The sequence below is a fragment of the Balaenoptera physalus genome, assembly GCF_965194825.1.
Source record: "Balaenoptera physalus genome assembly, chromosome: 15".
NCBI classification, from domain to species: Eukaryota; Metazoa; Chordata; class Mammalia; order Artiodactyla; family Balaenopteridae; genus Balaenoptera; species Balaenoptera physalus.
Window position 1 is genome coordinate 91,306,670 of NC_138894.1, and position 21,591 is coordinate 91,328,260.

General features: G+C 43.7%; 2 long non-coding RNA genes across 5 annotated transcripts in view; one reads left to right on the top strand and one right to left on the bottom strand.

Moving 5' to 3' along the window:
• LOC309643261 overlaps positions 1-21,591 on the top strand; it is a 76,428-nt gene that overhangs the window by 7,475 nt on the left and 47,362 nt on the right. For 3 of the 4 annotated variants that reach the window (XR_014253656.1, XR_014253657.1, XR_014253658.1), the window contains exon 2: positions 4,347-4,533. This is a non-coding gene — a long non-coding RNA (uncharacterized lncRNA). The remainder of the gene's footprint in view (positions 1-4,346; positions 4,534-21,591) is intronic. The other variant, XR_014253659.1, reaches the window with a different exon arrangement.
• On the bottom strand, positions 15,872-21,525 carry LOC309643264. The gene is made up of 3 exons (XR_014253661.1): positions 19,982-21,525; positions 17,835-17,906; positions 15,872-16,494 (listed from the first exon to the last, which is right to left on the bottom strand). It is a non-coding gene; the product is annotated as an uncharacterized lncRNA (long non-coding RNA).

Consider the following 21,591-nt stretch of genomic DNA (forward strand, 5'->3'; position numbering starts at 1 on the left):
TGGGAGTTGCTATTTTAGAGAAAATGGACTAGGAAGGCCTCTCAAAGGTGAAATTTGAGAGGAGACATAAAAGAACTGGGGGACTGGGACTTCCCAGTGGTCCGGTAGTTAAGACTCTGCTCCCAATGCAGGGGGCCCCAGTTCGATCCCTGGTTAGGAAACTAGATCCCGCACGCCTCAACGAAGATCCTGCGCGCCGCACCTAAGACTTGGCCCAGCCAAATAAATAAAATAAATAAATTTTTTTTTTTTAAAAAGGAACTGGGGGACCTAGCCATTTAGATTTGTTGGGGGTTAGCACTCCCGGTGCAAAGACCTTGAGACAGTAAGGTGGTCTTTAATAAGTCAGGAGGAGGTGGCAGAGGGCAGGAGGTCAGAGAGGTGGCCGGGCCAGGTCATGAGTAAGGTCTTGTGGATAATAGTAAGGACGTTAGAGTTTATTCTCGGTGAGATGGAAAGCAGAAGAGTGACGGCAGCTGACTCATAGTTTAGAAGGGTTGCACTGGGGGTCTGGAGAGTAGATTGGAAGGGGCTCGTGGAGGGGCAGGGAGATCACTTTGGAGGCTACGGGAATGAGCCAGGCGTGGGCTGCTGGTAGGGTGAGGGTGGTGATGCTGATGAGAAGTGGTCACCTTCTCCATAGATTCCGAAGGCATAAGCGAAAAGTCTTTCCTTACGGGAAGGGGTGTGAGGAAAAGAGAAGAGTTAAGGATGACAGCAAAGTTTGGGGTCTGAACCTACATAAGAATGCAGTTGCCATTTTACTGAGACAGGGAAGACTTACGTGTGGGCTTATGGTAGAGTTTGGGGAAAAAAATCAAGAGTTCAGTTTAGAAGGTGTTTAAGTTAGTGATGCCTATTTGGTATCCAAGTGGAGATGCTGAACGTGCTGTCGAATAGATGTTTGATGCTCAGGGGAAACGCAGGAACCGGAGGTATAAAGTGGGGAGTCAAGAGCCTGGCTAAGGTCATCAAGGGTGTGAGAGTAGACAGAGAAAAAGGTGTGAGGAGTGAGACTGGGCGCACCAGCACATGCACGAGGAGGGGCCAGAAGGAGGACCTGGAAAAGGAGCCTGAGCCAAATGCCTGGGGGGTAGAAGGGTAGCCAGGAGCGTGCGGTGTCCTGGACGCCAAGTGAAGAGAGCGTGTCCAACAGGAAGAAGCCCTCAACTATGTCCAGTGCTCCAGAGAACTACGGTAGGACAGGAACTGGGGGCTGACCGGCAGATTTGGACAATGGTGCCATCAACGACCTCGACAAGAACGCCAAATAGAGTGTGTTCAAGAGCGTAGACCTCACTTGCGAGGAATTCTGTTGCAGACAGAGGCAGGGGAGCCGTAGCTGGTAGGCGATGTAAAGTCCAGAGAGACTTTGGTCTGCTTTTGTTTCTTTGCTTGCTTAAGACGTTTATAAGCTAATGGAAATGAACTGTCAGAGAAAAATGCTGATGCGGAAGAGACAGGGCACGATTTCGGGGGGCTCTCCCTGAGCTGCGAGAGGGGTGCGGGATATGCGGCCCAAGCAGAAGGGTTGGCCTTGTAGGCAATTCATCTGTGAACTGAGAGCGTGTGCGCAGGCTCAGGCACTGGTGGGAATGGCTGGAAAGGCTTTTCTGACTGTTCCGGTGAGATGGGAAGGAAGTCATCAGCTGAGCGGCGTGGGGGCTTGTACGAGGTCTAAGGAGGGATCGGAGGTGTAATAGCTCTTGGAAATGGGGGAGTTAAACCAGAAATCTAATAAATTGTCAGGCAGCATGAGGGGCCCCCTGGACGTCTGTGATCGTAAATATAGAGATAAGGCCACTCAACACATGCAGCCATTCAGCTGCTCACTTGGTTAAAACATCCCATTTACTCCAAAGGGACAAATCAGGTGTATTCACAATTCCAAAATTGTCTGCCAGGCAGTATGCCACCGACAGCCACTTGTTATCACATGTCCACATCTGATACTTGCATTTTGTGTAAAAAGAAAAAAAAGACAACTCGTCTGCAAGTCTGACAGGTCTTTTTAGTATTTTGCCATGAGACGACCAACAACCTTCGAGGTGGAAAAAGGACTTTCATGGATATTCAGCCCGTTACAGGTTACGGTAACAATCCTGTGGCATCCGCAAGGTCTTGTGTTTATAAAACCAGCCAGATCCGTGGCATCCTGCAGCGATGTGCACACTTCTGCCTTCAGCCTTTGCTGCCACTTCCTGCTAGTGCATGAGGCCATGGATGGATTTCACCCACGGCGTCGTAGGCAAACTTATCTCAGAGTCCTTTTATTATTCTAGTCAACGCAGCCACCCTTTCACTGGTTATATGGACACAATGTTACCCGAAATATTGCTTTTATAGAAGAAATTATTTACTGTTGAGAATATATGCTCCCTGGTGCATCTTCCCATTAGCAGCTCCTCGAAAGTAATTCTTTCCATATTTCATTTTTGAAACAATCTAGTGACTACCATGAACAGGGACTTGTTAGAAACATCTGTATTTTATCCAACTATATAGCAAACCTTCAAACTGCAAACCTGTGTAATTTGTTCTCATACTTGTTTCTTCTAAATTGTCAGCATTTTCTACATCTTCCAACATTATTTGTTGTCTGTTATTTCAGCCATATTTATTACAACAGAATAGAAAACTGATAACTATAAAATATAACTTTAGGGAGTAGATAGATGCTTTAGAAAACGCAGCTGGGTAGGTATATACCATGACTGGGTAGGGTGAGTGCACAGAATTTTTATGGGGTCATCAGGGAAACCTCTCTGAAGAAGGGCCAGGTGAGCCAAGGTGGGAATGCAGTGAGAACCATGCAGGACTATGGGGGACTATGTCCCAGGGAGAGCGACACGTCCCGAGACGGAACCGGGCTTGGTGTGTTTGAGGAACAAAAGGAAGCCTGTGTGTCTGGAGGGTAACAGGTGAACAGGAGAGTCATTGGCCTCGGGGTCAGATGCTGGGCAAGGCCCGATTGCTGATTGCTGAAGGTCTCCTGGACCCACGGGGCTAATACGAGGCCAGTACACCCTTACAGCCCCTTCTACGTGTTACACCAGGCGTCCCTGCTGGGTCCTGCCTCCTGGCCACCATCACTGGCTCCCACCAGGGAGGTGGGATGGGACTCCCAGTGGATCAGCCACGGCCGCCTTGTCCTGCCCGCTTAACCCGGGCCTGTGTGTGGGGATAACAGGCCTCACAAGATTCTGACTCAGAGAGAGCAGGGAGAGCCTGGGGGAGCAGAAAAATGGGGCCCTACATAGGCATAAGCCAGGCGTTGGGGCTCCACTGGGAGGCCAGATACTCCCACCCCAGGAGCGGAGGAAGGAAGGGCCTGGGGACACCAGGGTGCAGCCCCCTCTTCTCACCGTTCTTACTGAAACTCACTTCCATCTAAGGGCGTGCATTTGTTAAAACCCTCCACGAGTCTTCCGGTCAAGGGCACTAACAGCGCTGGTTTCCTTAGTGAGTGAGAGCCAATGCATATGTAACGTTTTCTGGGCCAAACACCAGTCTAAACCTGTTAACTCCTTTGAATATTATCATCATCAGCAGCCCCATTTTACAGACAAGAAAACTAAAACAAAGAGATTTTAAATTTCTGTAAGTGGCAGAGCCAGGAGTCAAAACCAAGTAGCCTAGTGGAGAACACAATTTTGGCCACATGGCCCTCTCTGGAAGGTCAACCTCTTGAAATACGGCAAAATACGGCACTCCACAGTAGGTCCCTGTGGCTTAGCCAGTAATGAGATATTGACTACATTAAGAACCTCAGATGATATTGTAAGGCTCAGAAAATGTTTGAATATAATTACTCTAAGTTCAACAGAAGCTGAGGGACAATTCAGTACCGCAAACAATATCGTTTTATTAAGAGAAATTCTGTATTTCGAGACCACAAGTGACCTAGTGGCTACTGATTTAATGGGGATGTTATTGGAGGAGTTTGATGTGTTTCACTCTGTCAAATCCTAGCCCCAATAGGGACATTATTTAATTAGTGAGAATATATCAAACCAAAGATCACACGAAAACCAGAAATGACTTAGAAATTATTACACTGATTTGATGAATGCTCTGTGTTTCAACTTACATCATCTGTAAGCAGTTTTATTATATAAACAGATATAGTTTGGTTTATTTAGAAAATAGAAGGGAATGTATTTTTAAATTGTGATTTACGTAGAAACTTATACATAATATATATTTCCCTACCAGTTGTTAAATATGAGCATTTCAAATATTTCTTCTGAGGCCACGAAAGGTATTTCAATTTAACTCTAAATATTTTGAGAAGTCATTGAAGGATTTTGAACAGAGGAATGACATGGTCTAATTTATTCTTTTAGTTATTCAGGTCTGTGTATGGGGAACAGCCACAGATCACAAGAGTGGAATGAAGATGGCTAATTGGGAGTGTCGACTGAGAAACTGCACAACCTGAAAGTTGAGAATTATGTTTTATTCAGCGGACGTACTGAGGACTTAAGCCCGGAGACAGCCTCTCACATAGCTCTGAGGGATTTCTCCAAAGAGGTAAGGGAGGAGCCAGGATATATAGGAATTTTTGCAACAAACAAACAAAAAACAAACAAAAAAACCCAGGTAGTTGGAACATCAAAAGATTACTGTTAATTAAAGAAAAAGCAGAATCTCAAGTTAATGAATTTAGCACTTTTCTGTGTATGGGCAGATGCAGGATGCTCATTGAAATCATTTCTTTGATATGCACCTTAGCCATCTGGGGCCGTATCCTGCTCTCTCCATCCTGAACACCAGCCGGGTGCACCGTGGGGGGTGGGGCGCCTGTGGTTGCTGATGGCTTGATGACCACAACATCCTTTGTTTACTGATATGGCAGGCGACATTCTCTGTCCACAGGAGGCTGTTACAGGAATCCAGCCCAGACATGGGTGTACTTGGATAAGAGCACCGTCGTGGGCAATGGGATATAGATATACTTTGAAAGTGGAGCCAACAGTGGATTGGGTGTAGTTGTGAGAAAAATCCTAGGAATCTAGGATAACGTAGTGAGGTGAATGGTGGAGCTGAGATGGTTATGAGCAGGTTTGGGGTGAAAATCAAGATTTGGGACACGTTAAGTTTGATATGTCTCTTAGAAATACAAGAGGAGATATTACAGATAAATGAATCTGGAATTCAGAGATGTTCTGGCTGGAGACGTGGATTTGGGCATCCTAGTGTCAAAATGCAATTTAAAGCCCTAGGACTAAATGAGAACACCTGGGGAGTGAGAGCAGCAAGTGAATGAGAGGCGAGAGCCCCAGGCTGAGACGCGGACTCTGTGACGTTTAGAAGTCAGAAGGGCAGAACAATCTAGTAAAGGGAGTAGAGAAGGAGCAGCTAAGGGGAATGAGGAAAATGGGCTGAGTATGGTGACCAGAACCACGTGAAGAAAGTGTCAAGAAAGAAGAAACATCAAATGCTATTAAGAGTTAAGCATAAAAAAAAAAAACAAAAATAGTTAAGCATAGAGTTGAGCTTAGCACAGGACTTAGCAAGATGCACGGCACTGACAAGACGGTTTTAGTAACGTGTTAAGGATGACAGTTGAATTGGAGTGGGCTCAAGGCAGAGCCGGAGGAAAAGGGTAGACCGTCAGTAAAGGCCTGTAAGGAAGAGCGGGAAGGTACAGAGAGGGTAAAAATGTGAACTATTGCAGCGGGTTTGTATGTGAATGGAAATGAAACATTGACTGGGGTCGGGGGTAGAATTACAGGATGAAAGTCCTTGAGTGGATGAGAGGGACAGATCTGACCCCAGATGAGGCCACCCTGAGGGGCTGCATTATTCTCACCTGACCAGGCCATGGAAATTCCTGGAATGTGGCCACCTCTCAGTCAGGCTGGGGCCCCTGTCTGCCGGGTGTGGCCACGTCTGAGCATTGGAGCTGGTTCCACCGCCTCCTCCGGACCTACCCCCCTCCCCTGGTGTTGCCAACATCCCAGGGCTTGGAGCCCAGGACAACTCAGCTAGGTTTTAGTTAAGAGGTTCTGCTGAGTGTGGAAATAGCTAAATACTATTTCTAGGAAGCGACAGAGCAGAGACTCTGCAATCAGGAGAGTAGATTTGAATCTTGGCCCTGAAACTTACCTGCCAGCTGTGCGACCTGGGCAAATCACTTCTCTGAGTCTCAGGTTTCTCATCTGCAATGTAGAGATGATAACTTTACCAAGACGCCTTCTGAGATTGTGAGGTAGAAACGGGATAGTGGATGTGCAAAGGCCGTCAAAGCTCTGTAAGCTGGGACGTGAGATACAAATGCCATAAATTGTCATGAGGCTTCATTCACTATATCATTCCCCCATTCATCTCACAAAACAGGCACAGCTTGTAGAGGAAGCATTTCTTGGGACACATTCCTGGGCCACTCCTCTCTGTGGGTTTAATTTTCATAACTAGACTTTTAAGTTTTTTTAAAGATAAGAGCAAGTCTTGGCTCCTTGTAAGAGCCTCCAAATTTCATTACAGACATAAATATATCACGTCAAGATCACCAGTTGAAAGGGAGGGGAGATGTATTATTATCTGCAAAGCTTTCTGGGAACCTGTTAAATGCTAATAACAAAGCACTGGGATAAGCCAGAGTGCAAACACCGTTCTTGACACCTGTCACATGCATGAGCCTCCTTTCTCCCTGGGCGCCCATCAACATTTCTGCTGGAGGAAGAGAGAATCAAGTGTGTCCCCGAAGAATGGACCCTCCAAGGCCTGCTAGCGGCCTGGCCTATCCGTAACTGAAGCTGAAACCGCCTGTGTTTTGTGTAGTGCTAGGGAGAAAGGTAAAGACATGAATACTGGCTGGGTACAGAGTGTTTGGTGCTATAAAAGGCCCATTACTCAGGTTATCTCATCATTGAGTTGGGAGGTAATCGTTCTCTCCTCATCAAATTGGGAGGGAAATTGAGGCTCGGGAGGTCACATTGGGTCATGTGGCCAACAAGAGCCAGAGGGGGACATTGTAACTCATTTCTCCCTGCTTCAAAGCCCACTCTTTTCTGCTAACAGAGTAGGTGCTTCATAAAGGTTTTCATAGTGAATGAGTGAGTGGATGAATGAAGTCCTCTGGATGCAAAATTGCCTTGTCAAAGGACACCAACAGCCAGAAGGCACAGCCCCAATTAAACAGAAGCAAAACAACCTTGTAAGATTCATGTGAGGTACTCAGAGTGTGGCCTAAATATCTCAGGAGTTTCCCAAACTCTCGAGTGATAAGATCACAGGCAAGTTGCAGAACCTGCTGGGGGCTGGTTTCTCCATTTCTAATCTTGGGGCAAACATGTCTTGCTCCTCCCTCCCTTCCAGGAAGCAGAGTTAACAGAACACAGGTGTTTGTAGCTCTGGCCACGGGCCTTAAAGTCCTTGAAAGATGAGTCCTGGCTTGTGACCCTCCCGTGGCTAGTACTAGCTACATAACTCGTGGGGCCCAGCACAAAATGGAAATGTTATGCCCGTGGATTGAAAATTAATAAGACCTTCAAGGCGGTGACCTCAGAGCAGTAAACCGAGGCTGGGGCCCTTCTGAGTATGGGGTCCCGTGTGAATGTACAGGCTGCACACCCACGAAGCCAGCCCCGCCTGTGGCCGTTGATTCCGGAGAAGGGAAGAAAAGATCTTAAAAGGAGATTGGTGGGACATCTTGGGAGCACCAAAAATAGGACAAATCAATAGTCACCATGGAGATCAGGTTCTAGTTTCTTGAAAGACACAATTTCAGACTAGAAAGAGTGTTAAAATTCATCTAGTAAAGACAAATATCATGTGATATCACTTCTTTGTGGAATCTAAAAAAATAGTGCAAATGAACTTATTTACAAAACAGAAATAGAGTCACAGATGTAGAAAACGAACTTACGGTTACCAAGGGGGAAAGGAGGAGCATAAACTGGGAGACTGGGATTGACATCTACACACACTACTATATATGAAATAGATAACTAGTGAGGACCTGCTGTATAGCACAGGGAACTCTACTCAATACTCTGTAAGGATGTATACGGGAAAAGAGTCTAAAGAAGAGTGGATATATGTATATGTATAACTGATTCACTTTACTGTACACCTGAAACTAACACAACATTGTAAATCAACTATACTCCAATAAAAACTAATAAAAATAAATAAAATTCATCTAGTACTCGTCTTCCATTTTATAGGTCAGGAAATTGAGACGCAGACAGAAGCAGTGACTTAGGGAGTCGTGGGGTACCACAGAGAAAGCAAATCCTCTCTGAATCTCATTTAGTCTCCTTATCAGTGAAACAGCGCAGGCCAGATTGAATAATGCATTATTTCTTTTTTTTTTTCTCCCTTATCCCCACTAAAATAACAGTAAAATAAAAGGGTTAAGTCCACTACTGTATAGCACAGGGAACTATACTCAATATTTTGTAATAACCTATAATGGAAGAGAATGTAAAAAAAGAATATATATTTATATATATGTGTGTATAACCGAATCACTTTGCTGTACACCTGAAACTAACACAACATTGTAAATCAACTATATTTCAATAAAAAAATTTTTTTAAAGTATTAACTCCACAAGGACCAAGGAAATGGGAGGAGAGGCAATGGTAATTGAAGAGGATTTGAAAGTGGGCATGTGGGGTAGGAGGACGCACAGACCAGAAACGGGGGAATTGAGTGAAAATCTGGATACTGCCCCTCCCCCTTCCCAGAATGCCAGTAGCAAGTTTTATATCCCCCACAAGGCAGGAGATAAGAATCTTCTCTGGAGTAAATCCCAGAGACTACCATTTGGGATTCTTTACAATGAGCTGGTTTGAAGTTCTGTCCTATCAGTCTGAAGCCCTAGGACCCAAGTCTGGCTTATGTGCAAAGAGATTCTAGGCTCCCAAGTGAGAGCCGGTGGCTAAGTACCTCCAGACACAGGGGAAAGCTTCTAACTTGAAGACAGAAAACAAAACAAACAAAAAAAATGGGAAAAAGAATTGGGAGGATCAGAGACAACCTCAAACTGACAATCTCCCTGAAAAGAGTAGGGATGATCTATGAAAGAAGAACCAGAAAGCTTTGGAAAAAAAAAAAAAAAATCCACTAAATAAGGAAAACCTCTGGAAAGTTACATATATGAGTCAAAATAAAAATTCAATATAAAAAGTAGGGCTTCCCTGGTGGCGCAGTGGTTAAGAATCTGCCTGCCAATGCAGGGGACACGGGTTCAATCCCTGGTCCCGGAAGATCCCACATGCCGCAGAGCAACTAAGCCCGTGAGCCACAACTACTGAGCCTGTGTGCCACAACTACTGAAGCCTGCACGCCTAGAGCCCCTGCTCCGCAACAAGAGAAGCCACCGCAATGAGAAGCTCGTGAACCGCAACAAAGAGTAGCCCCCGCTTGCCGCACCTAGAGAAAGCCCGTGTGCAGCAAAGGAAGACCCAACGCAGCCAAAAATAAATAAAAATTTTAAAATCTAAAAAAATAAATAAAGCAAGAGGATAAGTCTAAGAGGTTAAAAGCCAACTACTAGAAATGCCAGAAAGAGAACCAAGGGAACAAAATTATTAACAAATTAACAAAACTTCTCAGAACTAAAGCATGAGTTTCCAACTCAAAAGAGCTAGCTCAAGGGATGTGCCTAGCACAGAGAATGAAAAAGACCCATGGTCAGGTACACCACTGTGAAGTTTTTGACTATCAGGGATACAGAGAAGATATTATAAACTTCTAGAGAGAAAAAGAAGATCAGAATTAGTGGACCTCTCAACAACACTTTGGGATCTAGTGGACAATGGGCCAATGCCTTCAGTATTCTAATTTATATCCTACATTTCTATATTCAGCCAAACTGTTCATCAAATGAAGATAGAGTAAGATATTTTCAGACATGCAAGAATGAAAATCATTTACTTCCCTTGTAACTTTAGTGAACTACTGGAGGTAGTGATCCAATAAAACGAGGGAGTAAACCAAGAAAGGAATACATGGAATCCAGGAAGCAAGGGATCCAAAGCACAAGAGGCAACATGAATCCCCACAATGATGGTGAATGGAAATTTCTGGTTGACATTGGTACGGCATACAGTTTAAATTGGAGAACTTGGATGGAAGGCTCTGAGAAGAAGGTCTCTAGGAATAAGATGAATATGATATATTTGAGATTATGGAAAACATTATAATAGAATTGAAGCAGGCTTTATTGGGATATTAGGAAAAATTAAATGTGTAGAAAATCAAGCACATGGGAAAATGCGTAACTCCAGTAAAAGTGAAGAACTGAATAAGTCAGGTGATATGGGGTGGGCAGAGAGTTCGAGTGATGCTCTAGTAAATGACATTTGCACAATCATAATTAAACTATGTTGGGGGGATAGGGAAGTGGGAATGGGAAGGTGAGGGAGATCTGAGTCCTTATTTATCATTGTAGGGACTCAGTAGTAGTGTCTCAAAATGTAAATTAATAATTAAGAAATAGGGATAGCTCCAGTCCATGGTTTTTAATATCATCTGTAAGACTTCCAAGTTTAAAATGGTGAAGGAAAGGTGTTCCCACTTCTTTTTTCACTCAAAAAAAACCAAGGAAAATAACAAGAAACACAAACTCTATTCTTGACACTTGGCAGACATTGCAAATCTGAACCATTAAATGTGAACCACTAAGTGGCTAGAAGAATGACAAAAAAATGAACGAAGATGAATCCAAATGCCAGTAGAAGTATAATTTATTTATAATAAAATTCACCAATTTTAAGTCTACATGATGAATTTTGACATATGTCTTTAGTAGTGCAACTGCTGTCAAAAATATGATTTAGAACATTGCAGTCAATCCCCATCCCCAATCCCCGAACCCGTAGCAACGGCTGATCTGCTATCACCACTTCAGATTCTCCTTTTCTAGAACTTCATATAAATGCATATAGTATGTAGTCTTCTGTATCTGACTTTTTTCACTTAGTAATGCTTTTGTGATTCATCATGTTGTTACATGTGTAAGTAGTTTATACCTATTAATTGCTGAGTAGTATTCCATTTAGGTATAGATTTTTCTTTATCCATTTACCAATCAATGGACATCTGGAATGTTTCCAGTTTTTGGCTACTCTGAACAAGGCTCTTATATTCACGTACGGATCTTTGTGTAGACATATATTAAATATTTTCACTTCACTTGAAAAATACACAAGAGTGGAATTCCTGAGTCATATGGTAAGTGAATGTTTAACTTTGTAAATAAATGCTAACCCATTGCTCCACGGTCTAGCCAAACTTGGCATTGTCAGTCTTTTAAATTCTATCCACTACAGTGGATATGTAGTGGTATCTCCATTTGGTTTAAATTTGCATTTCCCTAACAACTAATGAGTTGAACATCTTTTCATGTGCTTATTTGGCATCAGTGTTTCTGATAAAATGTTCAGATCTTTTGCCTAATTTTAATTGTCTTGTCTTAATATTGAGAATTCATTACATATTGTGGACATAAGTCCTTTATTTTGTGTATGTTTGCAGACATAGTCTTCCAGTCTGTGCCTTGCCTTTTCTTTTCTTTCTTTTTTTTTAAAAATTTATTTTATTTATTTATTTTGGCTGTGTTGGGTCTTCGTTGCTGCATGCGGGCTTTCTCTAGTTGCAGCGAGCGGGGGCTACTCTTCGTTGTGGTGCGTGGGCTTCTCATTGTGGTGGCTTCTCTTGTTGCTCTAGGCTCTAGGGCGCGTGAGCTTCAGTAGTTGTGACACACGGGCTCAGGAGTTGTGGCGCACGGGCTTAGTAGTTGTGGCGCACGGGCTTAGTTTCTCCGCGGCATGTGGGATCTTCCTGGACCAGGGCTCGAACCCGTGTCCCCTGCATTGGCAGGTGGATTCATAACCACTGCACCACCAGGGAAGTCCCGCCTTTTCTTTTTCCTAATTGTGCTTTCAAAGAGCAGACATTTTCGATTTTGATGAAGTCCAAGTTATTGATTTTTAAAATTTTATGTGTCCTATTTTTAAAATCTTTGCCTAACCCAAGATCACTAAGGTTTTCTCCTATTTTTTTAAAGGTTTATAGTTTTAGCTCATTTTTGTACACATAGCCACCAATTATTTTAGCACCTTTTGTTGAAAAGATTATCCTTTCTTCCATTTAATTGTCTTGGCACCTTTGCTAGGAAACCAATTGACCACATATATGTGTGGATCTATTTCTGGACTTTCTATTTTGTTCCATTGGTCTATATGTCAACCTTTACTTGAATACCATTCTATCTTGATTTCTGTCAGCTTTATAGTAGGTCTTGAAACCGGATTGTGTAAGGCCTCCAACTTTGCTCTTTTTCCATGTTGTTTTGGCTATTCTACATGCTTTGCATTTCCACATAAATTTTAAAATTTGCTTACTAAATTTTTCAAAATAGCCCTGCTAATATTTTGAATGTCATTGTGTTGACTCTATAGATTAATCTGGGGGAGAATTGGCATTTTAACAATACTGAATCTTCCAGTCCATGAGTATGGTATATCTCACCATTTGCACTCATCTTTAATTTCTCTCAGTAATGTTTCATAGTTTTCAGAGTACGGTGATTGCATATATTTGTTAACTGTATCCCTATTTCATAGTTCTGTGCATGTGTGCTTGTGTATGTGTTTGAGAGAGAGAGAAAAAAAGGGAGAGAGGTAGAGAATTTCCTTTATGTTCCCAAAGTTGAGCAAAAGAAAATTGGTTAATTAAGGATTGTGGTTAGCTGAATTCCAGTTAAGTAAGATTTTACTGTATTTGGCATTCACACTAATAGCTCTGATTATGTCACACCCCATGTTCAGAAACCTTCACTGGGAAATAATTATGGGATGTGCTCAAAGAATGTAGTATCAATTTACAAAGGGAAAAATTGGAAACAACTGAGCAAGCTGATTAAGTGCTGCTATGCTCTTACCTTGCAGCCATAAAAATGACATTATGCAACAGTGGTTTGCAGAACGGGGTCAGGGTGTCTTACAGGGTCAGGCAGGCATCAGGGCTCCCACTCATGTTCTGATCACAGTAGTTCTACTTATATCCCTTTTGGCCTTTGAGGTTCCTGGTAGGATTTTGTTTAAAAACAAGAGTTCCGGTGCATACAATGTTTAAAAACCATTATTGCAAAAGAATTTTTATTGACCAAGAAAGATGTTAATGGAATTATAATCAGATTAGAAAAGAATCTGTGTTTTATGTCCCTGTTTGGGGAAAAAACAAATATGTGTCCAGAAAAAAATTGGAAGGTTATACATGTTTCAAAATTTTTTTTTTTAATAGGGAGCATTTTCTTTTTTCAAATTTTATTTATTTATTTTATTTATGGCTGTGTTGGGTCTTCGTTTCTGTGCGAGGGCTTTCTCTAGTTGTGGCAAGTGGGGGCCACTCTTCATCGCGGTGCGCGGGCCTCTCACTATCGCGGCCTCTCTTGTTGCGGAGCACAGGCTCCAGACGTGCAGGCTCAGCAATTGTGGCTCACGGGCCCAGTCGCTCCGCGGCATGTGGGATCCTCCCAGACCAGGACTCGAACCCGTGTCCCCTGCACTGGCAGGGAGACTCTCAACCACTGCGCCACCAGGGAAGCCCTCAAAATATTAATAGCAATTACATCTGCACAGATTGTGACTTATTTCTGAATGTTCTCATTTGTATTTTTCTAAATATGTAAAGTGTAAAGTGTATTGTTGTTTAATGAGAATAGAATAAACTACAAATTCCTTAGCATGTCATTCAAGGCTCTCCACCATCTGATATTAAAGGTCTTTCTAGATTCCTTGGTAAACCTCAGCTCATCATAGAGTTACAAGTTTAGTCTCGAAGAATTACTCATCGTTTCCTGAATACGCCCTTCATTTCCCTGTCCCCACACCTTTTCTCCAGCTATGTTCTTTCTTTTTTTTTTCTCTTTTTAGTTGGCTATGCTTGGTCTTAGTTGTGGCCGGCAGGCTCCTTAGTTGTGGCTCGCCAGCTCCTTAGTTGTGGCATGCATGTGGGATCCAGTTCCCTGACCAGGGATCAAACCCAAGCCCCCAGCATTGGGAGTGTGGAGTCTTAACCACTGTGCCACCAGGGAAGTCCCTCCAGCTATGTTCTTAGTCCAGAATTCCCTAATCACAGACCCACTGGCGTTTAACCCATTCAAAGTGAATGTGATAAAATGTACATTGAAGTGGAAAAAAAGACAATTCAAAGCTATATAGACAGTATGATTTCAACTAGTTTAAAAAACACAAAGAAAAAACTGGAAGGAGCAATGTAAGTGATTTATAGAGGCAGCACCTCTGTATCAGGATTATCAGTCTTTTGTTTGTTGCATTTTATTACACTTTCCAAATCATCTACAGTGACCTATTAAAATAGGAAAAAAGGAAAAAAATCATAGCCATTTTAAGACCTATATCAAATGCTAATCCCTCCAAGAGCTTTTCACAAAATAGTAATAATAATAATAAATTTTTTAGATTCTCCGGCCTGTGTCTCCTAACAATTTCACTGTATCTGTGTGTTGCATGATATAGTATGAAGAGCCCTGAATCTGTAGGCAGAAGACCTAGGATTAATCCTGGCCTCTCCTCTTGCTGGCCTGTACTTGGCAAATTGCCTTACCTCTCTGAGTGTCTGATACCTCCCAGGGCTGTAGTAAGGATTAACTGAGACAACATGAATAGGCTCTGTAAACTGTAAAGTGCTTTTCAAATGTATGCTGTCTGATTCTCCCACGAGGCTGAAGTTCAGTCATCCCAAACTATCCACCATAGGCGAACTCAACAAAAGGCTGTTGATTTAAATCTTCCCACGGTTCCAAAAGAGAGCAAAAATCTCTTTGTATCCTGAAATGTTACCAGTAGACTGGGATTTAAAAAAGGCCTGTGCTCTGGAGAGCCGGTGATTTTCGTTTTGATTTCCCTTTGCTGTTCCCAGGACCTGTGGCCTTAATAAGCCATCCAGTAATCAGTGGGCTCCAGCACAGCCTGGGGATGCTATTCAGTGTTACTAAAAACAAGAAATTACAGGCCAGAGCAATACTTACACTGAAGATGGCTCTGGGTTTATGACACCTACCCCCAGGAGTTAACTCCTTCAACTGCATTCAAGACCCTAACCAAGGGACTTCCCTGGCGGTCCAGTGGTTAAGACTCCGTGCTTCCACACACTGCACAGGGCATGGGTTCCATCCCTGGTCAGGGAACTAAGACCCTGCATGCTGCAATGTGGCAAAAGAAAAAAAGAAAAAAACCAAGACCGTAACCAAGAATGTTACAGAGGATTAAGCATTTGTATTTGTGAGCTCAGAATGAACATGTCCAGATCGAAGCCTGCACTTACTAGAATATTCGTTCCAAGGGCAAGGTGTGGGAGAAAGAGCATAGAACTGCAAACCAGAATTCCAATCCCAGTGTTGCCACCAGGGCCATGTGTCCCTGAGTAAGTTCTTTCTTCGCTCTGGGCCTCGGTTTCTCTATCAACAGCGTGAGCATCTGGACCAGCCCGCTTCCAGCTCCGGAGTTCTCAGATGTTAGCATCCCTCTCAGCTTAGCTTCCCAGTGCTCCAGCTTGTGCCCTGCCATGGGGACCCTGCCTGTGTGACCTGGTGCTGTCACATCCTAGCCAGGGCCTCTGCCTTGTCCCCAGGCACACGTGACCCAGGCGGGCTGAAACTCTGCTGGAAGCTCAGTGAGAAGGATGGGCTGACTTAGGGCTTGAATTGACTTCTCAGAGTAAAATCAGACAGACGGGGGAGGCAGATAAATGCCAGCCAGATGGAGGCTCCATGGAAAGTAGACCCAGGACCTTCTGAGGCTTTGCTTTTGCAGGGGAGCAAGGTCTTCCTTCTACTTTCCTAGGGTTTTTCAGCTGGCCTGAGAATTAAATTGGCATAAGACAGATCAACAGGAGAAAAGCATACAGATTTATTTAACAGAAGTTTTGTGTGAAAACTTAGGAGCCCTCAAAAGGACATGAAGACCCAAAGAAGTGGCAAAATCTCTGTGCTTTTATACGAGGTAAAACAGAGAGAAGCAATGGTGGAAAAGAAACTAAAATAAGTGGGTAGGCTAAAGGAAGATAAGAGGTATTTTAACAAGGCACAGAATTCTGTGGTCTCACCTGACCATTCTATTTTTTTAAAAACTTTGTTCTCATAGAATTTTTTTTTTTTTTTTTTTTGGCTGTGTTGGGTCTTCGTTTCTGTGCGAGGGCTTTCTCCAGCTGCGGCGAGCGGGGGCCACTCTTCATCGCGGTACGCGGGCCTCTCACCGTTGCGGCCTCTCTTGTTGCGGAGCACAGGCTCCAGACGCGCAGGCTCAGTAGTTGTGGCGCACAGGCTTAGTTGCTCCGCGGCATGTGGGATCCTGCCAGACCAGGGCTCAAACCCGTGTCCCCTGCATTGGGAGGCGGATTCTCAACCACTGCGCCACCACGGAAGCCCCACCTGACCATTCTTGATGATAAGCATGTCACTGTCTCTCTGGTGTAGGGAGGACATCTTTCACATGGGAATTTCATCTCTTGCTTTTAAGAAAAAAAAAGGAAAGTCAGGGTGTTCTTCTTGTATCTGCTGTTTTTTTTAAATGCCTTTAACTCAAAATGGGCGATATGCCAGAGTGGCATATCTTGGGGTGGCGTGTTCTGACCTCCTCCTTGAATTGATGGCGTTGGACCAGAGTTTTTGTCATAGCAGTTGTTGTATTGGGCCCTGGCCTGTGCTTGGCACTCCACAAAGTGCTTCCACACACATTGCCTCGTTGTGCAATGGGTCTCCTTACGCTGAGGCTACAGGTTGGGAGACAGGCTGCGGGATTTCCCCCACGACAGAGTCACCTGTGGGGAGTCAGGGCCTGCACCCCCGCCTCTCCCCGCGGTACTGTGGGCCGTAGTGATTGTGCATTCACACTGGGCCTACCATTGGGCAGGCACTTTCTGCCTTGAGTCATTCACTCTTTACAACAGCTCTGCAGGGGGATAGGTTTCGCTAAGGAGAAAACCAAAACGGAGCAGTGGAGTAACTTCCCTAAATTCATGCAGCCAGTAAATGCATCTGAGGGCTGGAACCTGGGTCCCTCTAAGTCGAGTCTGAGCTCTTAACCCCTCTACCCCGCCCCCGTCCCCCAGTGCCTGGAAGAGCAGGAAGGTCTGTCCAGGAGCCAGGTTTCTGATTCTGTGACTTCATCTGAGATTTTAGTCTGGGCTTCTGGAGGAGGAGCCCTCTTAGGTTTGCTCTCATGATCTCCCCTTTTCTCTCCTAACCCCGAAGCCGGAACCACATGGCATGAACTGACTCTCCTCTACGTGACCCTGGACAGGTCCCTTGACCTCTCTGGACAGGGCCTCCTGGTCTGTGAAGGCAGAGGAGAGGCACTAGATGCCTGCTAGGGGCCCTGTGCTCCTGTGTGTGCTGGTGTGTCCCCCTGAGACCAAAACCTGTGTGAAAAACACAACCCCAAATGCCTGCTCTGCTTCTGAAGTATCATTGGAAGGATTAAGGAAGAACAAGGATCCAGACTGGCTAGGAGTCAAGTAGGCCCTTGAGACCCACGAGGCCTGCATTCTAGAAACTTCTAAAAGTCCCAGATTCACAGATGCCAGTAGAGCACACGATTTCTCCTAACAACACACGCTGAACACTAGAATTGAGAACATTCCCGGGACCCCTTGGCCGTCTAGTGAGCGCAGTGCTGCTGCACGGGCGCCCCCTGGGAGACCCCCAGCTCTGTGCCCAGCCACCCAGTGACGTTTCAGAAAAAGGACACATTACCACGTGTGGTGGCTTCCACGGTGGCTCACGTAAACCAGACTCTGAAGGCCAGAAGCCACCTGGGAACCGTTGGGCCCCAGAGAGGGAGCGTCCTCACCGCTAGCGGCCAGGAAGCCTCTTGCGATACTTCTGTCAACTTCAACATCTTTGCGCTCTTCCCTGGGAGACACTGCAAATGATGAGAAGACATTTCTGGGGTCTCTCACCATGTGAACTGGGTGACCCCAAAGAGAGAGTTTCTTTTCCCTGCACGTGGAACTGAGAGTGAATCACAGGAAAAAAACATGATGTGCCTCAACATGAGGCTTTGAGATGAAAAAACACACGTGAGATCCGGCTGTCTCGTAATTTCATCCCGTTCAGTTTGACAAATATTTATCACTGCCTCTGCACAGAGCTGTGCAAAATACCAGTGGGAACCACCCCAGGGAACCTCTAGATGCTTTTTCGTCCCATCGTCACCCAGCCTTAAGAGGCTGCTTGTGATGGTTCCGCCTTTTCAGAATGAGAAAACGAAAAGTTGGACAAGAGAAAACGACTTGTCCAATATAACACCATTCATAAAATGGTTAATCCAGAATTTTAACCCATTTCTATGTGTCTCCAAAGCCTGAGAATGAGTGGAAAGGAGAGGGTAATTTTCTATAGGTATAGAAGAAACACTAGAAGGAAACACGGAAATGTGAGCAATGCTTCTTTCTGGTAGTGGGGCTACAATCATTCTTTGTGTATCCTTGTGCTTTTCCATCTTCCACTTTTTCTCTGTCCTTGGACCTGAGGTGCAGAGGATGGCACTAAACCTACTCCTCAGTCCCTCTCTAGCTTTATTTATTTATTTATAATTTTTTAAAATTTTTATTTATTTTTGGCTGCGTTGGGTCTTTGTTGCTGCACGCGGGCTTTCTCTAGTTGCGGCGAAGGGGGGCTACTCTTCGTTGCGGTGCTCGGGCTTCTCATTGTGGTAGCTTCTCTTGTTGCGGAGCACGGGCTCTAGGTGCGTGGACTTCAGTGGTTGCAGCAGTCGGGCTCAGTAGCTGTGGCACGTGGGCTCAGTAGTTGTGGCACACGGGCTCTAGAGCACAGGCTCAGTAGTTGTGGTGCATGGACTTAGTTGCTCCGCGGCATGTGGGATCTTCCCAGGCCAGGGCTCGAACCCGTGTCCCCTGCACTGGCAGGCAGACTCCTAACCACTGCGCCACCAGGGGAGCCCTCCAGGTTTATTTAAATGATGAACCAATTCCCTTTATCCCCAGACCCTACTCCCACTCCCCTCTCCCCTCCAGACAACAACTCCTCTACGTGTTAGATGTGTATTGCTTTGTTAGTACTCTTGTAAAATGTGTTTTGTTTTGTGTATTATATATTTAATTTACCTAAGAGAAAATCCCATTTTGTTTATCGCTTTTAAAAATACTCAGTACTCAAGAAAACAATATTTTATTCCAGAAAATTTCCAGCTTTTAACAGTCGAGAGAATAATATAGCACCTTGTATCTCCATCACCCAGCTTTGGCTATTGCCAGTGTGTGGCCGGTCTTATTTATCTGTACCTCCTCCCATTTCTTAACTCTTTGGATTATTTCAAATCAAATCCCACACATATTATTTCATCTGCAAATATTTTAGTCTATATATTTAAAAGATAAATGCTCTTTAGAAAAAATAAAACTCTTATCACACATGAACAGAATTAAAAATAACTCCTTAATATTATTAAAAACCTAATCAGTATTCATAGTTTTTGTCTTAAAATTTTGGGGGGGTTAAAATTTGTTTGTTTGAATTGAGATCAGTGAGGTCCATACATTGTGATTGTTTGCTATGATTCTTCAATCTCTTCTAATCTAGAGGGGTTTCCTCTATTTTATTTTCCTTGCAATTTTTTGCAAGGAAAAAATCTTGTCAAATTTCCTACACTGTGGGTTTTGCTGATTACATCCTTCTGGTGTTGGTTAACATGTTCCTCTGTCCCTGGTATTTCCTGTAAATTACTAGTTAGATCTAACAGACTCCAGTTGTTTTGTGGGTTTTTTTGTTTGTTTTGTCTGGCCAACTTCCTGGGTGGTACCATCAGGAGGTGTGTTTGTCTGGTTCTCTCTTTGGTGGTGTCAGCCATTGGAGATCATTGCCCAGATCCGTAATTCATTAGGAGTTGCAAACTGGTGCTTGTATTAGTCTGCCTGGGCTGCCATAAACGATTAACACAGACTGGGGGCCTTATACAACAGAAAGTTATTTCCTCACAGTCCTGGAGTCTGGAAGTCCAAGATCAAGGTGCCAGCAGGGCTGGTGTCTGGTGAGACCTGTCTGCGTGGTTGCAGATGGCTGTCTTTTTGCCGTGTCCTCCCATGGCCTTTCCCCTGTGAGCCTGACGAAAAAGAGATCTCTGGCATCCCTTCCTCTTCATATAAGGGCACCAGTCTATTGAATTAGGGCCCCACCCTTATGACCTCATTTAACCTTCATTACCTCCTTAAAGGCCCCGTCTCCAAATACTGTCACACTGGAAGTTAGGGCTTCAATGTATGAATTTCAGGAGGACAAAATTCAGTCCATAACAGTGATATTTTAATTTTTATCATTCTTTCTTTGTGTATTTGTTGGAATATATATATATATATAAAGAGCAATGTTCCTTCATCACCTATTTGATTTAACTCTGAAGTACAGTTCATTTCAGAAAAGCATGATAATTACTTGATTCTTTCCCTTTATTTATCTGCTTTCAAAATAATGAAGCAGTTTCCTAGTATTGTCTAAAAGCAGTCAATCCTTTTTTGTTTGCTTGTTTTTGGCATCATTATGAACTCATGAATATAAACACGTTCAATTGGTTTCCACTGTGGTTATTATCATTATTGGTGCTCGAAGCATCCCATCTTTGGCCAGTGGGAGCGTCTTCAGGTTGGACACTGAGTTCTTTTAACATGACTTTAGTGTCCTCATCTGGTTCCTTGAGAATCTGGTCTGACCTATTTAGACCTGGAATCAATCAATCATGATGTTCCCCAGAGATGCCTCCACAAACAAGGCCACAAAGAAAGTCCCTGTGGGTGTCCAGGGGTGGAATTGCTGAGTCATGTACGGGATTAACCTAAGAATCGGGTTAAGGAACCAGAGTAAGAATTTCCAACTCAATCCAGAGGATGGCTGGACGAGTTCCCACTCCCACTGCACACTTCGAGGGGCCTCTACCTGCTTCCTGCCTCTCCCCTCCCTGGCTCTTGGCTCATTCAGCCCTTTGCTGTGGGAAACCAACCTTTTGTTATTCTGGTTTCCTTTTCTGTGATTACTGATGAGTTTAACAGCATATGCTTCCTTGCCTTTCAGATATCTCTTTTGTAAAATGTCAGTGGATCTTTGGAATAGGTTATGTTGTGTTAGGTAAGGAACAGTTTTATTTTTCTCCTTATAGTGAGCCAGTTTTCCCAATACCATTTACCTTTAAAAAAAAAATCTATCTTTCCCCTATTGATTAGTGATGCCAAGTTATGTTAAATTTGCAAATATGCATGAGTCTGTCTAAGTGCTCTGCTGTATTACATTAGTCCATTGGTCTCTTTTAGGACTATTTTTATTACAATGACTTTGTAGTAGGTCTTAACTTCTGGTAGGGTAAATCCTCCCTCTTTGCTTTCCTTTTTTAAAGATGACTTACCTAGTCAAGGATCTTTTTTTTACTTCTATGTAAATTTTAGGGTAAATGTCTAAGCTCCTGTAAAAAAAAAATCCCATTCTTTTAATCTGGAAATTTCTCCGCCTTTCTTTGTCTTTCATGACCGATGTATTTGAAGAATACAAACCCACTGTTTTGAGAACCTCCCTCAATTTGCATTTGTTGGATTGTTTCCTCA